This window comes from Equus quagga, chromosome 3 (genome assembly GCF_021613505.1).
Source record: "Equus quagga isolate Etosha38 chromosome 3, UCLA_HA_Equagga_1.0, whole genome shotgun sequence".
NCBI lineage: Eukaryota > Metazoa > Chordata > Mammalia > Perissodactyla > Equidae > Equus > Equus quagga.
The window spans coordinates 46,537,628-46,559,702 of NC_060269.1; positions in this window are offsets into that span (position 1 = coordinate 46,537,628).

Below are 22,075 nucleotides of genomic sequence, written 5' to 3' on the forward strand. Positions count from 1 at the left end.
GACACACTTTGGACGTAAAGACACTCAAAAGCTGAAAGTGAAGGCATGGGAAAAATACTCCATGCAAATGTCAATGAAAAGAAAGCTTGGACAGCAATATTTATATCAGACAAAATAGACTTTAAAGCAAAAACTGTATCAAGAGACAAAGAAGGGCACTACATAATGATAAAGGGAATAATCCAAAAAGAGGATATAACACTTGTAAATATGTACCCAAAGTAGGAGCACCTAAATATATAAAGCAATTATTAACAGACCTAAAAGGAGAAATAGACAGCAACACAATAATAGTAGTGGGACTTTAGCACTCCACATACACCACTGGATAGATCATCCAAACAGAAGATCAGTAAGGAAACATTGGCCTTAAATGACACATTAGACCAGATGAACTTAGTAGACATATACAGAACACGCCATCCCAAAACTTCAGAATACATATTCTTTTCAAAGCACGTAGAACATTCTACAGGATAGATCAGATGTTAGGCCACAAAACAAGTCTCAATAAATTTAAGAAGATTGAAATAATACCAAGCATCTTTTCTGACCACAATGCTATGAAACTGGAAATCAACTACAGGAAGAAAATCATAAAAGCCACAAATATGTGGAGATTAAACAATGCTACTAAACAATGGTTGTGTCCATGAAGAAATCAAAGGAATAAAAAAAAGATACCTGGAGTCAAATGAAAATGAAAATTGGACATGCCAAAATTTATGGGAAAGAACAAAAATGGTTCTAAGAGGGAAGTTTATAGCAATACAGGCCCACCTCAACAAACAGGAAAAATCATAAATAAACAATCTAATAGTACATGAAAAGAACTGGAAAAGAAGAAACAAAGCCCCAAATCAGAAGAAGGAAGGAAATAATAAAAATACGAGCAGAGGTGCCAGCCTGGTGGCATAGCAGTTAAGTTCGCACATTCTACTTTGATGGCCCCGGGGTTCACCATTTCAGATCCTAGGTGCAAATATGGCACTGCTTGGCAGGCCATCATGTGGTAAGTGTCCCACATATAAAGTAGCGAAAGATGGGCACAGATGTTAGCTCAGGGCCAGTCTTCCTCAGCAAAAAGAGGAGGATTGGCAGCAGATGTTAGCTCCGGGCTAATCTTCCTCAAAAAAAAAAAAAAAATCTGAGCAGAAATAAATGAAATAGAGACTGAAAAAAAAAGGGAAAGAAAAGATCAATGAAACTAAGAGCTGGTTCTTTGAAAAGATATAGCAAGTTTGAGAAAACCTTTAGGTAGACTGGCCAAGAAAAAAAGAGAGAAGCTCAAATAAGTAAAATGAGAAATGAAAGAGAGGAAATTACAACAGACACTTCAGAAGCACAAAAGATACTAAGCAAAGCTATACACCAACAAATTGGATAATCTAGAAGAAATGGATAAATTCTTAGAGTATACAACACTGTAAAACTGAAGCAAGAAGGAATAGAGAATTTGAATAGACCCATCACCAGTAAGGAAAGCAAAACAGTAATAAAAAAATCTCCCCCCAAAAACAGAAGTACAGGGCAGGATAGCTTCCCTGGTAAATTCTAAAAAGCATTCAAATAAGACTTAATACTTATCCTTCTCAAAATCTTCCAAAACATTGAAGATGAAGGGAAGATTTCAAACTCATTCTATGAAGCCAGTGTTAGCCTGATAGCAAAACGAGACAAGGACAAGACAAAAAAAGAAAATTACAGGCCAATATCACTGAAGAACATCGATGCAAAAATCCTCAACAAAATACTAGCAAATCTAATACAAAAATACATTAAAAAGATTATACACCATGATCTCATGGGATTTGTTCCAGGGATGTAAGAATGGTTCAACATCTGCAAATCAATCCATGTGATATACCACATTAACAAAATGAAGGGAAAAAGTTACATGAGCATCTTAGTAGATACAGAGAAAGGATTTGACAAGATACAGCATCCCTTTAGGATTAAAACTCTGAATAAATTTGGCATAGAAGGAAAGTACCTCTAAATAATAAAGATCATATATGACAAACCCATGGCTGATATCATTCTCAACAGATAAAAACTGAAAGCTATCACTCTAAGAATAGGAACCAGACAAGGATACCCACTTTCACCACTCTTATTTAACATAGCATTGGAAGTCCTAGACAGAGCAACCAGGCAAGAAAAAGAAATAAACAAGATCCAAACTGGAACTGAAGAAGTGAAACTGTCACTATTTGTAGATATATGACTTCATACACAGAAAACCCTAAGGAATACACCAAAAAACTTTTAGAAATAATAAATGATTACGTAAAAGTTATGTATGTATCAACATACAAAAATCAGTTGCATTTCTATACACTGACAATGAAGTAACAGAAAGAGAAATTAAGAATATAATCACATTTGGGGCTGGCCTGGTGGCTCAGCAGTTAAGTGCTCATGTTCCACTTTGGCGGCCCGGGGTTCATCTGTTCGGATCCCGGGTGTGGATATGGCACCACCTGGCAAGCCATGCTGTGGTAGGCGTCCCATATATAAAGTAGAGGAAGATGGGCATGGATGTTAACTCAGAGCCAGTCTTCCTCAGAAAAAAGAGGAGGATTGGCAGCAGTTAGCTCAGGTCTAATCTTCCTCAAAAAAAAAAAAAAATACAATTGCATTTACAATTGCAACAAAAAGAACAAAATACCTAGTACTAAACTTAACAAAAAAAGGTGAAAGATCTGTACAATGGAAACTATAAAACATTGTGGAAAGAAAAAAAGACATAAAGAAATGGAAATATAATCCACGCTCTTGGATTGGAAGAATTAATATTGTTAAAATCTCCATTCTTCCTAAAGCAATCTACAGATTCAATGCAATCCCTATCAAAGTTCCACCAACATTTTTCACAGAAATAGAACAAAGAATCCTAAAATTTATTTGGAACAAAAAAAGACCCTGAATAGCCAAAGGACCCCTGAGAAAAAAGAACAAAGCTGAAGGTATCACACTCCCTGATTTCAAAATATACTACACTGCTTTAGTAATCAAAACAGCATGATACTAGCACAAAAACAGACACACAGATCGATGGACAAGAATTGAGAGCCCAGAAATAAACCCACACATCTCCAGGACAGCTAAGTTTCAACAAGGGAGTCAAGAACATACAATGGAAAAGGAAAAGTCTGTTCAATAAATGGTGTTGGGAAAACCGGACAGCCACACGAAAAATAACGAAATTAGACCTCTGTCTCATACCATACACAAAAATTAACTCAAAATTGATTAAAAATTTGAATTAAGACCTGAAACCATAAATCTTCTATAAGAAAATGTACACAGTACACTCTTTGACATCGGTCTTTACCAATGTCTTTTTGGATATGTTTCCTCAGTCGAGGGAAACAAAAGAAAAAGTAAACAGACGGGACTACATCAAACTGAAAAGCTTCTGCACAGCAAAGGAAACCATCAACAAAACAAAAAGGCAACCTCTTGAATAGGAGAATGTATTTGCAAAGCATATATCTGATAATGGGTTAATATCCAAAATATATAAAGAACTCATACAATTCAACACCAAATAAACAAACAACCCAATTAAAAAATGGGCAGAAGATCTGAATGGACATTTTTCCAAAGAAGACATACAGATGGCCAACAGACACAGGAAAAGATCTTCAAAGTACTAATTATTAAGGAAATGAAAATGAAGCCGCTGTGTGATTTCACCTCACACTCATTAGAATGGCTATTATGAAAAAGACAAGAAACAACAAGTGTTGACAAGGATGTGGAGAAAAGAGAACCCTTGTACTACATGGATGAACCTTGAGGGTAATACATTAAGTGACATAAGTCTGAGAAAGAGAAATACCGTATGATTTCACTCATGTGTTTTCTTGACTAAATTCCATGATTTATTATCCTAGAGTTTTCTATGAAAGAAGAATAAGTCTCCTCAACATTTGAAAATTAAAGGGTTCACACCCACCTAAGGGTAAATTCAAAATAAACAATCAGTAATGCCTTAGTATTTTTTCATAGGAGATGTTAGAAAAACACATTGTTCTCAAAAGTTCTAAGTCACTCCTTTCAGTGACAATAATATAAAAATAAATAAATACATAAATAAACAAACAAAAACAAACACATAGATACAGAGAATAGATTGATGGTTACCAGAGGGGAAGGGGGGAGGGGGGACGGCAAAATGGGTAAAGGGAGTCAACTGTATGGTGAATGGAAACTAGAGTTTGGCAGTGAGCATGCTGTAATGTATTCAGAAGTTGAATTATGATGTTGTACATGTGAAACTTCTCAATTAAAAAACAGGAATTAACTCTCATTCTCAGGAAAATTTTCGATAACCTGTTGAATTGGAATATAAAACTCTCATAAAACTCTCATCTTCAACATTTCTAGCCAGCAAACATTTCTCAACGTAAGAAAGGCCTCAAGGCAAAAACTCAACTATAAATTGTACTCTAAAACCTCAGAAATTTTAAGACGGTATTTCACAGACCCTCTCACTGATAGATAAAGTAATGTCCAGGAATAAATAACTGAATGAAGAGTTTTTATATCTATATTTACTTATCTTGAAAGCAAGAAGGAAGTTTCTGGACCATAGATCAGATTTATTAGTGCTTAGAGCAATAACTACACCTGTTCCCCATAACCCCTTCTCCCCCTTAGGGTAACACGATGAGAGCAGATGGACTATATACATCCAGAGGGAGGTCATGCTAGACAAGTCTGAAATTATGGATTTCAGAGTTTACATAAGAATTGCCGCACAGCAGCTCCTCCGCTCCTGAGAGGGAGAAAAGTACTTATCTTGTTCTTGTAAAGGAATCTTCTCTGGCAGAATAGGGGAAGTCCTTAAATGTTTTGAAAATGAACAAATAAATCGCTCTGGGGAAAAATAAACCTGTAAATCTTTCTGCAGGTCTCCAACTTGAAAGGCAAGCTCACCATTCAAGCATCCTTTAACCCAGGTTGTGGGAATTTTTACTCAGAAAACCCTGACTATTAAGAAACATGAAAATATTTTCCCTCAAGTTTCACCCTTTGTTTCACGTGGTATGGCTTATGTCAAATTTTCCATTTATATGCCACTCCATCGCCCACTCCGATTACTCTTACCAACAGGGGCTGGGACCAATTTGTTTGGTTTCTTATACAGCACTTATCAAGACTATTAGCAGCGGAACTCAGAGCAGTGGTGTGAGACCACCCAGCAGTGGTGATCTCAGCCATGCCCCACCATGGGTCTCAGATTGTCAACTAAACCAATTCTATTAACTTTCAGAGTCCACCTTGGGAAGCCAAACAGATTTCACCTGTCTACCTGGCTCAAAGCATTAATCCAAATATAGCAGGAGATTTTAATAAATTTGCTCAGACTTTATCTTGGCCTGCAAGGAGGAAGACTAGAGAAATTCTATTATCAGTAACAAACCTGGCCAGTGAGTTGAGGCTGACCTGAAAGCCTTCAAGAGCAGAGGGACTATCATTTCTCACTTCAGCTAAAGTTAGGGCCAGATTTTATGTTACCCTTTCTGGTGAAATACCTCCCGTTACAGGTAAAACAGCCCACAGAGCATGCATCTGAGGTGTTTCCTTAAATACTTGAATGTTTCTGATAACTATTCCTGGGTACAAATCACAGTTAATTCCAAAGACTAGAACAGCTACAGCATATATGACAGGATTTCAGCTTAACTAAACATTTCTGAGACATACTCATGATTTCAGAGGAACCTCTGAATTGAAGGCCCCCAAAAGCCAGAAGTTTTAATTTTGCTTCAGACATTGGAGGGGGAGATAAACGTTTCCCCCACATCGGGACCACTTTCTCATGTAAAGACAAGGTAACTGCTGGGACAGAAGAGCTGCATTCCTTAATATACCAAGTCCATTGACAAGCAAGGCACTTGTTTTGTTTTGTTTTTTAAATTGCTTTCCACCTTGTCAGCCATAGAGTCCACCCAAAAATGGATTTTTAGGCTGGATTGTCACCAGGCTTCTATGGGTCAAGCATTTAATTTCAGTAAGAGCTCAGCAGCAAGTTTTTCAAAAGCCAGCCACCATATCCAACACTCCAAAAAGGTACTTGTAGCTAAAGGCTGTTTTCCTCTGTATGCTGTCTCCCTTACATACTGCTTTCTTTTTCGGTGGCAAGAGATGAAAAAGACAGCAGGTTTTCTCTGACTAGGGGACCTCAAAGGTTAGAGGCAACTGTGCTATATCTTAATACACCCACCGGCGGCAAGCCGCAGGGGAGTTCTTCTCAATAACCTACTTCTCTATCTGCAGATTTCACAATGGGGATGATATGCTCAGGTATTGTGAGTTGGGGAATTACAAGCACATGACACACATCAGTTTCTACCAAACATTCATATACAGAAGAAAAAAAAAACGCAAAATCTTTCTAACCTCATTTGTTTTCTTCAATAAACATTTGATCAAACCCCCAGCTGTTCAGTCAGCATTTCAAAGATTAAAATCACAGCCGCCTGGTATCTCCCAGCTGGGAGTCTGGGAACACGGGAGTGGGTCTGCAGTGAGATTAGGTGACAAAGATGGCTGGAAAGGTTGCATCTTTTTTTTTTCCTCTTTGGTTTCTAGCCCCATGATTCACTTCTTCCCCTCCTTATTTGCCTCAGTCTGGGAAGTGCCAAGGGCTCAAGGGTTCTCTCTTTTTGCCCCCTTACATGCCACCATGGTTCTACTCTACATTTCTCAGCACTTGGGGTCATGTCTAAGGCTAGAATCATTTTCCTCCATGGGACTAGGTACTTAGCTATCTGTATCCAACAGAGCTGTAACTTCTAATCATCTTTGGTGCCAGTCTCTAGGCTCCTTGTCATTCCCTAGCATATTGCAAAAATGTGTCAGTGCTGGTCTCTTGGGACAGGTTGGCCACAACCCCATCCTGAATCCATAAGGCAGGTGAGGTCAGAGCAGAAAAGCAGTGAGAAATTACTGGGACCAGAGAAGGCATCTCTGTGCCAGTAGATGTGACGCATTTGCATTCAGTTTTGAGAAGCATAGAGGCTGTTCCGCCCAAAGCCTATTCAGATTTGACACTAATTAAATCTTTCTCGTCTCACTTGGAGGAGAGAGCAACACACACACCTGGTATGGTTGGCCCACCCAAGGCTCCAATTTGGGGATTCTTGAAACCCTTTCTCCTTCTTAGAGGAAAGGACAACACAATCTTTTAGTATTCTTGTCCCTCCAAAAGTCCTACACCAGCTTTGAGAACTCCCAGACTCTTTCCCTTCCCTTCTAGAGGAGAGACCAGACAACAAAAGCATCATCTGGATTTCTTGTTGCAACTCTATGTCCCAGTATCCAGCTAACAACCATCTTCCCAATTTCTCCTTAACGGGAAACAAAGTGCAGAAACAGTTTGATCAACATATCTGCTACAAATTTCCTTCTCCATAGGCCTGTGAAGCCCTTTTCTCTGCTGGAAAATTATGTTTCTCACAAGATTCCATTCCCATCAAATATTAACACTGGTATTTAATATCTATACTTACTTGTTTTATTCTGAAAGTGAACACACACACATAAGTTCAAACTTTCTGATAATTAAATAATGCAAATTAAAACATATTATAAAATATATTATTTTAATGTTGTTATATCCAACATACGTAAGGGCATAGTAAAGATAAGCAAAATCACAATATAAGGCATATCATTTTCTATTCATATCATGCACTTCTAGATGTCCATAAAAGAGAATGAAGTAGTTCTAGTGTACCAGAGAGGAATATATTTAGGATCAACTGATCATTGTAAAATCCAATATTTAAAAAAGAATGCATTATTTTGTCTTATTTTTGTAAAAAAAAAAAAAAGACAGAAATCTCTGCATGTATACACAGAAAACAATTTATAGAATGCTAGCCAAATAATTAAAAGTGACTTTTCTCTGGGTACTAAGAAAAGGACGAAAGGAAAATACAGGACTTTACTATTTTTACTTTATAAATTTATCTACTACTTGCAATTTTAAATAAACATCATTTATGTTAATATTGAAAAGTAAAGAAAAAAGGAAATGATCATGGAGGATGTTTTTCTTGGGGAGGTGAGCAGAGTTAACTATTTTCTGATATTCCTGTAATTATAAGCTTCTGTAATAAAAAAAACTAAAGAAATTCAAATAAAGAAACTAGGTCAAGGAAAGTAACAATTAATTCGCTGCATGGCCCGTCTTTCAGCTATGCTGTTTCATTATACTTATTTTTCATAGTCCTGAGTCCAGTTGCATAAAATGTGCCCTACATTCCCACTATGAGGAAAGACCTATCAGCTTGGTTACAATGTTGTGGTATGAGATCCTTCCAACTCTTCTTCATGTCACAGAGTCTCCTAATGAAAGATTCTGATTGGACCAATTCCTTCCTCCGCTTGGATCCCATTACGTGTGATGAGACTAAAGATCGTGCCCCCAGAGATATGACTGGCTTCATTCACTCAACAAATAGGCAGTGAGCATTGACAATTTGCCATCCACTTTGCAAGTCCCTAAAATAAAACAGTGAAGAAGGTAGCTATCTATAGTATTAATGAGATAGGCTGACTAACGGCCCTCCAAAGATGTTCATGTCCTAATCCTCAGAACCTGGGAATATGTTATCTTACACGGTAAAAGAGACCTTGCAGATATAATTTAGTTAAAGACCTTGAGATAGAAAGATTCTCTTGAATTACCTGGGTGGGTATAATATCATCTCAAGAGTACTTACAAGAAAGAGGCAAGAGGATCAGTATCAGAGAAAGATGTTAGGATGGAAGCAGAGGGTTGAGAGATGTTCTCTGAAGGTGGAGGAGGGGCCATGAACCAAGGAATGCAGGAAACCTCTGGAAGCTGGAAAAAAACAAAGAAAAGGATTCTCCCTTTAAGCCTCCAGAAGTAATGCAACTGTGTTGACACCTTGATTTCAGACTTCTGACCTCTAGAACTGTAAGAGGGTAAATCTGTGTTGATTTAAGACAATAAGCTTTTGGTAATTTGTTACATCAGCGATAGGAAACTAATACAGTTAGGAAGGAGTTACTAATTTGTTAAGAAACAAACTGTACTCTTTAATCTACTTGGAACCACGACCATATTTAATTTTATGGTAGGGTTGTCATTAAATTTCTCAGAAACAATCTTTTATTTTTACAGAATTTGGGGTATAAGGTCTACCATCTGCTCCAAGAGGCCATTCCAAACCAAAATTCAGAGTGTAAGATATTGCACTTGAATACAAAAACTGGTGTGGAGTCTATAGCAATAGTTGTATCAGCAATAGAAATTGTACATTAGTAATGCAATTTGTCATTTTACTATGGCTGAAATGCTACAGAATGTATTGTACGTCAGAATTGGATGCTTTATTTATGTGTTTTATTCTGAGTGGAATGGAGGTGATACAATACTTCTTAGTTCCCACTAACTCAAAAACTCATTGTAGTAATGTTCTCTTAAATCCTCCCTTTGTTCTGAAGGGAGTCTAGGAAAGAAACCACACACTGAAAACTATATTTCTTGCCTAAATTAATATTAAGGCCTTTTTGTCCTAGACAGAATAGTTCTGATTACTGTACACTGGGTTAAATGACCAGTTACTGTCAGCATATTTCCTGTTTCCTTGCAGTCAGGATGTAGAGTGTTATACAAATTAAGTTCCATTGGTTAGTTGATTCGAGCATGAGACGAAGCACATTGGCAGTGTTTGAAGCTGGAAAAGGGACAAATCTAAGTGAGACACATCAGCACATCATTCGCTGTTTAGATTTGTTTCTTTTTGGCTACAAATTGGGCACTTTTATTAGGCCATAACTTTCCTTATGATTGGCTTTTTATAAGAATCTTTCAAATCTTTTGTGTAAACAGAAACCTGGTAGGTCTAGTCTACTTGTCCATGGAACATGTATGGCCATGTCTAATCATTAGCAGATAGAGCTTTGGTCCTCAGAGTTAAAACTTGTAAGAAGCCTGCAGATATTTTTGTTCAGCTAATGAAATGTTTAAACGTAAAAGTTAGTAATTTAGGATGGGCACACATTCTCAATTTATCATATTTCATACTATTCCTTGTGTGTGACATCCAGCCACTTCATTCTCTTATGTAACCTGCCTGGCTCACAAAGACATGCAATTTTGCAACCCTTGGGCTATTTCTTCTGAACAATTAAATATAGCTCTTCTCCCAATTACATTATGTGGCTAAAGCATCTTGAGGGCAAGGAAGTTATTTACTTTTTCCATCCTTTTCCTCACAATTTCTCCCTGCCCTGTTTCTTTAAATAATGTTTAGTAAACATATGTTAAATGATTGATGTTAATATTGATTTCTCTCATATCTCTAAGATGTCCTGGCAACAGAAAAAAGTAAGAACTAATTGATATGAAGAGAAAAATCCTTCAAGTTCCTCCTAGAATGATGGAGCAGAGATTCAGAGATAGCATTTTTGTCTCCTGAAATTTTTCTTGAAATAACGTCTGATTTTCCACAAGCAGAAAAAATTTCTATTTCTAAGGATTGATCTTTTATTTCAAGGCTACATAGGTTTTGTCATGTTATTAGCCATAAGAAGAATTAATTTTACCATCCTGCAAAAGATAGCTACCTGATATAAATTCTATTTAGCATATTAGAAAGGTTATTTTTTTTACTCAGTCTTACAAAGTTAACAAAAGAGTTATTAAGGGTTATAAAAGTTTAAAATTATAAAACTACAAACATTATAAAAAAATCACAGAATATGTGATTTATTAGCAACTACCTTAAGCACATATACATAGACAAAAAATAAATAAAATAGCATAAGTTACAGCATGATTTTAGTACTGAGAAATCTTTTGGACCTATATACAAATGAAACAGTAACGTTTATATCAAATTACCATATTTCTGGTTTTGATTATAGTACTAAGTTTCCAAAAGCTATTTTATTATCTTTGTTATTTAAGATTATAACATCTTATATTTCTTTTTATTTACCTTTTTTACTGACTTAGTTGTAAGACGTGGCTTAGATATAAAGTAACAATGGATCTCTGTAATACTGAACCACAGAATTAGACATGCAACTCATCCATAAGATTACCAGCCAGGAACTCTAAAATTGTGTATTACTTTTGTGACACTGGGAATGTTTGCATATGCCTTTGTTGACATAGAAGAATTAGGATACATATTATAACATCAACTATTTAATGTGTTGAATATAAAATATTCATAGTAAAGCTAGGAAGAGTCTTTTTATGATTCAATATCTTCTTGTAACATTATACTATTTTTTAAAATCAGTAAGGCTTTCATATTGTAAAGAAACTAACCAGCTGCTCCTGCATTTGAGTTCCTGCCTTGGTGCTCCCACTGGCTTTTGTACATGCTTCTTACATATCTTAGCACATTTTATTGTTACTGCATATATTTCTCTTTCATCTTTGTGATGAGCTCCTAGAGATCAAAGACCTTTCATAACTCATCTTCGGATTGCCAGCTCCCAACAATAAAATGTTGTAAGAGCAGACACACGAAGGTGAGAGTTAAGTGAGACTTTGTTGTTTAACTGAGTTGGACTCTCTTGAGTTACAGCAAATCTGTGAAGTCTAGGCTATGTCAACTGACTCTCCTACAGTGGGCATTGCAGTCCCTATTTAAAGATCTGACCTATGACATATTTCCATGACTCCTATTAGAGGAACCACTTATTCTCAATTACTGATATTTTCTTCCATGTAGAAGACCATGTACTGCTGCCTCATTCCTCACTCACTCTTCCCACAGGGAAGTAAAATAATTGTTGTATTATTTTGAGTTTGGTACAGAGAACCAGGTTTCTTCAGTTACTCCATTCTGTGAAGCTTCCTGCATGCAGAGAGCAGGTCTTCTCATTTGCTCTCAACCAAAAGAGGCTCAGAAGTCAAGGCTCTGTCTAATTGGAAGATACCTGGAGGTTCTCAGCATGACCATGTCTGTGTGGGTTGTCTGTCTAATTCTGCAGTTCACTATTGCAAGTCCATAATTGCCTCCTAACCAGGCTATTTTGATCTCACTTTTGTTATGTTCTTCAGTGATCTAGGTTTTATAGGGAAAAGCCCCCAGCAGGGGAGACCTGCAGTTTGGGGAAGATAAGTTCAAATTAGAGGTGAAGGGTTAGTAACTCATGTATGGATCAAGGAAGTTTGAGACTTAAGAGGAGAATTGTATGAATCAAAGTGCTTTGGCATGATTGAGACTTTGGTGCTGCCAGGAAAGGGACTTTAAGTGTTGGTGGCACTGAACTAAGAAAGGCAAGAAGGACCTGTTGTCACAGTTAGAACAGTAGTGGTGGTTGTTTTGCCTGGAAGGTTTACAGTTGCCTATATTGTGCTGTCTGATTGTTTTCTCAATCCAGTGCTTGGCTTTTAACCACTGCACCCTTAAACTGTAGACTCTAAGCCAATGGACCACATAGGATTTTGACGTTGGCCGTTTCCTACATCTTATGGCTGTTTTTTATGGGCCACTGTTCATTTTTATAAAGAGAAGGCTGCAGGAGGATAGAGTTAAATGGAAATAAGGTCAGAACACAGGCTCAAGGTCTTATGGTGCAGGCTATTGTAGACTGATCTTAAATCAAACAACTATAACCTGGACTATTTTATAAGTGAGGATGAGTTAGGAGTTGAAAATTTTTGATACACACTGGCAAAAAACCAAATTCAACTGTTTTCCTCTATTACTAGCTATATCTGCAGGATTGGATAATCAAACATGAAGGCATCTGACTTTTGTTTGAGCCACAGAGCACTGGTGCTTTCTAGATGCAAACTGTTTCGAAGGCCTTGACATACAGTGAAGTGTCACTTAATGACCGACACACATTCTGAGAAACACCTCTTTAGGGGATTTTGTGGTTGTTTAAACATCATAGAGTGTACTTACACAAACTTAGATGGTATAGCCTACTACACACTTAGGCTATGTGATACTAATCTTATGGAGCCACTGTCATAAATTTGGTCCATCATTGACTGAAATGTTGTTATGGTGCGCATGACTGTGTTGTGTTCTGTATTCAGCAACAAGTGTGAAAACTGTGTGAGATGACTTTGGATTTCTGTGGCTTGTTTATAGGCTCAAGATTCACCCCTTATCACACAGCCTGTAATTAATTGTGTTTTGCATTGGCTATATAAGCTATGATCATGCCTTTGGAGTTTAAAGACCCAAATCAAACTATTTGAGGAGCACATGGCGGGGATGTTGGTTCTCCTTATGATTCTGGGACACAAGCTTCAGAAGCATCAATAGAAGATTTAGTTCAAGAAACCTCTGGGATAATTCTTAAGCTAAAACAAACACTGGTACTACATAACACTTGAGTGAAACACAGGCCTCAAATGGAAACTGTAAGTTAAGAAATTTGAATATATAGGAAAAAAATGAAACACACCTTATTTAAGGCCCAGTGATTGGAGCTGTCTCCATATTAAACTTCTGAAGTTTAAAAGAAATCAGAAATGTCTCTTATGTAATCTCTGAGCGCTAGCCTTCACCTCTACACACACATACACACACACACCCACCCCATAAAGATGGATTCTGGTTAAGTAGCATTGATAGACAGCATCCTAACAAAGCTAAAATCACCAAACATTGAATTTCAGTAGCATAATATGAAGTAACACAATCCCAGTGACACAACTGTTCTAGGCTCTGGAGATTAGCACGTAGTGTCAGTTCCATGATAGCCCTGTGTCCTTTTATCAGGATGTCTTCTCTAAGAGTGGGTCTATTAGAACCTTACCATTGAAATAATCCCACTCCTGAAGCTCTGGAAGAATCACATTCACATCAGTTAGAGACGGCTTATGCAGCAGCTGCAGGAAAAGAAGAAAAAACTACTTAAGCACTGATAATCTTACTAGAAGACAAGTCATCTATTCATAAATTAGGTAGGTTACATTTGGGACTTTATTTTTTTTTAACTTCAAATCAATGTGGAAGAGAATTTGTCTTTGAACTTCGATTAATTTGGGCTTTAATTCTCAAGAGAATTTAATTTGTGGCTTTAATTTCTCCATGAGATTTTGATAATAGGAAGCAGTTCATTCAAATGTGGGGTAACATTTTTTGGTGCATTTTGTTGGAATATCTGTGAAGTCATTTGAACTTATTGAAGGACTTCTGATAGGCTATCTTGAAAAATATGGCTAGAAAAACATTAGAATGAGAAGTAAAAGAAGGTATAAAATTTCAGCCTTGAGTACAGAATGGACTTGCAGCGAACTTAATTAATGGATTATAATAACTCATTTCAGTCTCTTATGTTTTCCAAGAGCATTTATAAAAGAGTAGTCCTTGTTTTGTGGTCCTTTCTTCTCTGTTCCAACAGACTAAATCATCCTCTTTGATTGTGGCTTTAATGGTTTAGCACAGTGGATTAAAAACCAAAAAGGCGGGGCTTTTTGAGGAGGGTTACATATTTTTAATTTCTATGGTTACTTCCGAGTAGAGGGAGATCCATTAATCAAAGACTCTTGGACTCTCCCTGTTCTTCTCTGTTCTTTCAGGTAACGACTTACCTCATTAGTGAAGATAATACGAGTTTCACAGCAAATAAGGCTCAGATCCTCCCTTATGGAAGATTTGTGAGTCTGCAGACCATGTGCTCTAGGTTACTCTTAGACTTGCATTAAACATCGCAGTTAAAGGGCCCTACACTGGAGAAGTCTTTCGTTCGGCAGATACAGCTGCTTGTGACTGAGTGGAAAAGTCTCTAACTCTGATGTTTAGAGTTAGCAAGTCCGTTTTCATTGTCCAACCAATCTATGTTCCAAAACAGCACTATCAAGAAAAAAAAAGACTCAATAGCATTTTACTCTCTATCTGTCTGACTCCTGATTATCTTTCATTTGTTTCAGAACTTGGTTAGGAAAAAAGGATATGTTTTGATCATCTATTAAAATCCCAACTGACTCTAGGGAATTATGACTATTAATTCAATTGGTCCTGTGTCAGTTTTTGACAATTTGAGGGGGTAAAAGATAAAGAACATATGAGTAGAGAGATATACTGTGGAGGAAATTAGGATGTCATTCTAAAGTGTATTGTTTATGATTTTGCCTAAATGAGCCATTTCAGACTTAAAGTCATTGAAAATTCTGCAATTTACCTCTATGAGAAAAAATATCATTAAAAAACTTAGTTTTTTATTTTAGATAATTGTCTAGAATAACGATCAAATAGTTTTAAGATATTTAGACTACTTTCATAGATATGTACTTTCCCAAGGAGAAATCATGTATTGCTATTTTAATAGCACGACTGATTCTGGTCTAGCAAATAACTTGATGGTAAACTATGTGAGTCTAATCAAGGAAAGCACAGACATCACCGCTGACACACTCAGGTTTCATGACATCAATCAAGGAATTAAATGTTAACCTAAGGATTGAGATGCTTGCCTAGAGTCTCAGAGTATGGTGTTAGGGCTCATTTCAGCTTATAAGTATTAACCCATTCTTCCCATCTCATGACATTTTGAATTAGTTGTTTCTATCTAAACAGCTTCCCTCCTTAGATTTCAGCTATAATATTGGTCTTTAATTCACTGTATACTTTAACAATAAAATGAAGAACTTGAGGGAATAGAAGGAATCAAAAATACTGAAAGAGTGTGAAGTTAGAATTCATTACAAACATTGAAAGGCTATGACAAAATATTTTAATATATTTTACCATTTCCCAAGTGAATGACTCTCAATGCTATACAAGGTTATATAATTCCTTAAATACAAAGGTTGATAGGCACTATTCTGTGTATTTTTTCCTCACTAAAAAGACAATACATTTTATATTTATTTTTTAAAGAGTAAAAATGCAGTTTGTGCATTGAAGTCAGAAACCAAAGGCAACATATAAATTCCGTTCTGAAGAATATACCAAGTTTTCAGTTTTTAATTTTACAAGGCTCTGGTGAATTCTTGAATTTGACTTTAGTAATTTATCTCTAGACTTAAAAGGGGAAAAATTCCTAAATGTGTGTGGATTGATGTTCTCTTTGGATACACTTTTCTCTGAGTGAAAATTGATTGATTCTACTTAAGTCTGCAATTATAAAGATCATAGATATGTGTATTATTAAAAATGGATGGAGGCAAGAGGAAATTTAGTTTCATATGCTGCCTGTGTTTTTGAGTTTTACGTTGTGAGAAATGATAGCAAAACATACAAATATTTTTACTTCATATTCTACCTACAAGAATGAGAAATCATTTTAATATCTGCATGAATATCTTCTTCATCTGAGAGGACATGTCAGTTTGATCTTAAGGAGGATAAGTATTTATAGATTTCATATAAATTGAATAATTTATAAAAAAATGACTGCTTGGCATTTAAACATTCATATTAAAACAAAGATTACAAAAAAGTAACAAATGCAACAAAATGGATTCAACAGGGACTCTTAAAAAAGCAAAAAATAAAATGACACTGTTCAATAAAAGAAAATTTAGAATTGCTGAATTAGATGTCAAATTGACAACATTCCTTACACTGATTCACTCATCAGAGTTGCTCATTAGCATGAAAAATAAGTCTTTATAATAGTTTTGCTCATGTTAGAAGTATGTAATGAGGGAAAATAAGAAAGCATATAAAATATGTCAGTTTCAAAGCAAAGCAATAAACAAAAATAAGAAAATGAATATAATCATCTTGACTTACATAATAATTAGGATGATTTGTTATGTTAGCAAATGAAGTTAAAGTTAAAATATGTTGAATCATTAAACAGAATGGAAAATTTCAGAGAAAAGATTAGTTAGCTATGCAACCCTGAATGCTCAAATTAAATCTGCTGGAAAATACTGAAATAAAAGCTCAGTTTTACATTTAACAGCATCTTTAATAAATTAAATTTGCTCAATAAAGTTACCATGGAAATCTAGGAACAAAGTTCCCTTGAATTTGTCAGGTGATAGATTCTTTGAAGTTTAAATTCAGGAGGTTGAACAGAAATCAGTTCATTCAACTATTCATTTCATAGATGAGGAGATGAGCCTCATAAGGTTACTCAAATTTCCCATAGTAGCAAAAGCAAATACTAGAAAACCAGCAATAGAACCCAGTTTTCCCAGTAATCCAGTTAGTTGACCCAGAATTGATGATCTGGAGATACCACAAGACCCAAATGATGGTTAACCTGTCTAATCCAGTGGAGAGAATGACCAAAGAAAGAACTGAAAAATTGTTTATATAAGACTTAGATGCTAAGCCATGGGCCAGAGATTATTCCCATTGAAACAGGAAAACCATGTGACCTTGCCTAGCCTGGAGAGGCCCCAGGTATGTAGCAGGAGATAGACACAACCAAAGACTACGAAATGTACTTAAGAGCCAATCTGAAAGCATTCCCTATTTCCTAAAATCAAACCCTAACAGAAAATCCCACCCAAAGAAAATACTCACCAATCAAAGATTGTGGCTCAAATGCGACAAAATCCCACTTTTCACTGAAATTTAGTAGATTTTCTTGAATGAATGTTACTCCATTTGCTGTAGGCTCTTTTCAAGACAGTTTAAAATCCTGGAGACTTTAAACGATTATTTTTTTCTAACTTTCTCTGGTTAAATGGTGCTTTGTTAGAACACAGTCCATTGCATTCATTCTTTTTGTGGCTACCTTAATAATTTTATAAATTAGAATAACGCTTGTAAATTTTCCTCTCAACTTTTTCTTAATTGCCAATTTTTTCCTTTTTCTTTTGCTTTTACCTCTTCTTTTCTCCTTTCAGCCCTAAGTATTATATTCTATCATCTTGAAGTAAGAAGTTGTTAACGAGATATTTTGGAAATTTGTACATCTACTTCTCTCTTCATTGTGTTTCTGTGGAAGTCAGAATTAATAAAAATATGGAGCTGGTCCAAACCTAGTGCTGCAGATTATGAGAGAATTTTATCTCACTTTTTTTCTGGTCAACTCATGTTTGCTCATTGCTGATGCATTTTTCTATGTTTTATCAATTATTTATTTATGTTTTTTACTTTGAATAAAGGAGACATTGAAATCAGGCTTTAAGCCACCATATCTCTCTTCATAAATCTCTCATTTTGCTTCTGTTTTGCCACAATTTCCCGGATTTCCTCCAGATTACAGACGTGTAGCTTTCAGTCTCTTTCACTTTTCTCCATTACTTGAATTTTAAATTTTGTAAGTCCTCAGTGCTTTTCACTTTCTGCACATTTTCTCTGGTTTATCTTTCATTCCAGTGGTCTTGGAACAGTCTCTAAAGCTCTTCTTCATTCTCCAGATTTGATATCTTAAGCCAAGACCAACGGACTAATACATGTAACTGTCTACTTGAAATTTACTTTTGCTAAAATGAAATTCATGCCCTCTCACAAATATGCTGGCCCCAAATTTGGCACACATCCACATATGATTTTTTTTCTAATCAGTACCATGTCAGAGAATAACAACCAAACACAAAACTTGGTTAATAACAGCCAAACACAAAACACAAAACTCACATCTCTTTCTGAAAATTTCCTCAGGAGTTTTTTACCATCCAATACTGTGTAAATAAAATAATTTTAGAATCATTATCTTTATAAATATGTGGGGAAAAGACCATGGCAATGGCCAAATTGCTCTCATGCTTGCTTCCAATTTTATCAATTAACTCTAAAGAAAATTGTCAGCTTAACATCATTTTCTCAATTCCTTTGTTCTAGTATGACTTTTGAAAGATTTATAACACATCTTTGGACTCTGTCACTCCATTGCGGCACATTTTCTAGCTTGGCTGCCTTTTTTCAACCTGAAATATATTTGTTCATAGCTTTAGCCTATGGCTTCAATAAATTTTCATCAATTGTTTAAGTTTCAAATTCCAAGGTGATATCAAATTTAATCTTGAACAAACTTTTCTATAGACTTCATGGCTTATTTAATCATACTTTTCATTATGTTGCTCCTGGAAAACAAATATCTCTTAAATGTTTTAAAATAGTTTTGGTGATTTTTCTTCCCATCTTAATAAAGCCACAGAGTTTTGATTTCATGTAGTCAGTTATTCTGACTCATGCAAAAGATTCAGACTTGCATATTCAAATCTATTTTTAGTACTAAATTACATATTTGAAATCATCAGATAAGAACATTCCATAATTTAAAATGGACTGTTCCCACTTTTCAGTAATTCTCTAATTTTAGTTGGGTCAGTGCTATCATCTTCTGCACTGTCAAATTATTTTAGGATTTATACTTACTTTGGTAAATTTCTTCTGAATTTTTCACAATATCTTATTAATGTTCATACTTTGATTTAGAGAATTTGATGAGAGTATTTTGGGATGTAAATTTTTATATTTCCCTATCAAAATGTAAAATTGCTGCTTTAATTAACAAGTAATGGGTACATGGTAAATCTCTGTCTCTTATTCTCTATATATCTACTATGGCTACATGAGATTTTTACTTTCCATGGTAGTTTTGATACTATTCTACATTCCCCCATATGGCAAACTTATAATCTGAAAAGAAACGAGAGACTTTTTGAAAGTTAATTATAATCAGTATAATTCTAACAGAATCACATATTGCCAAACCCACTATTAAAGAGAAATTTAATTATCTTATATTCCATCCATTTACTTTCAACTTATCTTTTCCTTTATATTTAATTGTGTCTTTTTTAGGCAACATGTTATAGGGCCTTGCCTTTTTATCCACTTTATTTTTGCAGTTAAATTGGAGTTCTTAAAATAATAACACAATGTAAATATTGGCAGGTTAAGATTTAAATCTACAATTTTATTTTTATTATTTGCTTTGTTTTTGTTTCCTCTATTTGGTGTACCTTTGTGCTCTTTTCCTATCTTATTTTGAGTTATTTGTATATATTTTTTGGTATTTCCTTGTAACTAGTGGCTTTTATTTTTCCTGATTGCTCTAGAGATGGCAGTATACACTTGTAAAGTTTTATAGTCTACTAAAAGTTAATTTTGTACAAACATGCTTAAAACACAAAATCCTTGGGGCCAGACCCATGCCTGAGTGGTTAAGTTCATGTGCTCTGCTTTGGCAGCCAGGGGTTTGCCAGTTCAGATCCCGGGCGTGGACCTACACACCATTCATCAGACCATGCTGTGGCAGCATCTCAAATAGAACAACTAGAATGACCTACAATTAGGATATACAACTATGTACTGGGGCTTTGAGGAGAAAAAAAAAAGAGGAAGATTGGCAACAGATGTTAACTCAGGGCCAATCTTGAAAAAATATATATATATAGAATCCTTGAAGACAAATAGATCTTTTTATCCTCTCACATAACTTCATGTTACGGTTTTTATAATTATAAATCCACATGCATTGAAAGCTCTGCAAGAAGTTTTTATAATTTTTACTTTAAACATTCACACATATTTTAAAGAACATAAGCAGTAAACATCTTTTATCTTTACCTAGCTCGTTGCTATTTCTGTTGCTCTCTCTTCATTCTTGAAGATATAAGATTCCCTCTAGTACCATTTACCTTCATCTTGGTGGACTGCCATTTGCATCACCAATAGAGTAGGTTTTCCATTATCAAATTCCCTTCATCAGAGAATATCTTTAATTCCATTTTACATCTAAAGGACATTCTCACTGCGTGTAGAATTCTTGGTTGACAGTACTCTTATTTAATCACTGTAAAGATGTTCCACTGTTTTCTAGCTACAGTGATTTTTGTTGAGAAATTCACTATTACTATAACTTTTCATCTTTTTCTAGTTGCTTTTAAGAGTTTTTCTTTTCCTTTGGCTTTTAGCAGTTTCTTTATGAAGTGTCTAGGTGTGTTTTTCTTTGCGTTTATCCTGTTTGAAATCCTGAGCTTCTGGAATCTGTAAATGTATGTCTTTTATCTTACTTTTGAACTTTCAGCCATTGTTTCATATATGCATGTCTGTGTATGTGTGTGCTTGCCATATGTTTATTTATACATATACAAGTGTAAAAATAAATATATATGTAGATGTATATGCACACATATGATTTTTGCCCCCAGTGCCTTTCTCATTTTATTCTGGGACTCGAATTACTCATATATTAGACTCTTTGATGGTTTCCCATAGTGTCTTAAAAGCTGTTCATTTGTTATCAGTCATTTCTTTTTTCTCTTTGTTCTTGTAATTGCACAAATTTTGCTTCATTGTTCCTAATTTAACTGACTCTTCTGTCATATACATTCTACTATTGAGCCATTCAGTGAAGTTTTTGTCCCCTGAGCCTGCCCCCAATATATTCTATTATTCAGATCCAATTTTCTCATTTGGTTCTTTATTTTAATAGTTTCTTTTTCAATGATGAGAATTCCTATTGTTTTTCTTTTTATTTTTCTTAATTTCATGTTTCCTCCCCTTTACTACTTTAAGTCTTTGCAATTTTGGTTTTGGTCTGCACACTCATGCATTCCTGAGAAGTTTATCTGAGACTTACGTGGGCGGTTCAAATGTCATACCACATTTAAAGGTTCCATTATGGAGTCTGAGTCTGTCCCACGCTGAGTAGCTTAGGTGTTAGGCTAATACATGTAAGGTTTATACATAGAATTAAGGAAATCTCTAGCTCTCTTCCACCTGGGATTATCCTTTACTTTATGCCTGCAGAGGATCCTTTCTCTGGTTCCTCTGGACTGATACATGGAAGTTTTACTGTTTTATTCTCTCCATACTGCTGTACTTCTCTGCAACTAGGTATCACCTTTGGGGTAAAGCTGCAAGAAAGAAAACAATAACAACCATAATAATGAAATATTTATCCCTTGTATGAGTTTTAACAGCCCTCCACAATCAAAGCTGCTTTTGTTTATTTGTTAAAGTTCCCAGGAAGTTGCTTTGTTGCTTCTTTTTTTGTATTTCATAGAGTCATTTTAGCCAGCCCCAATTATCTAGTGGTTAAGATTCAGTACTCTCATCACTGTGGTCCAGATTAGTTTCCAGTCAGGAAACCATACCACCTGGCTGTCAGTTGTCATGCTATGGAAGCTGAGTGTTGCTGTGATACTGAAAATTGTGCCACTGGCATTTAATACCAGCAGGCT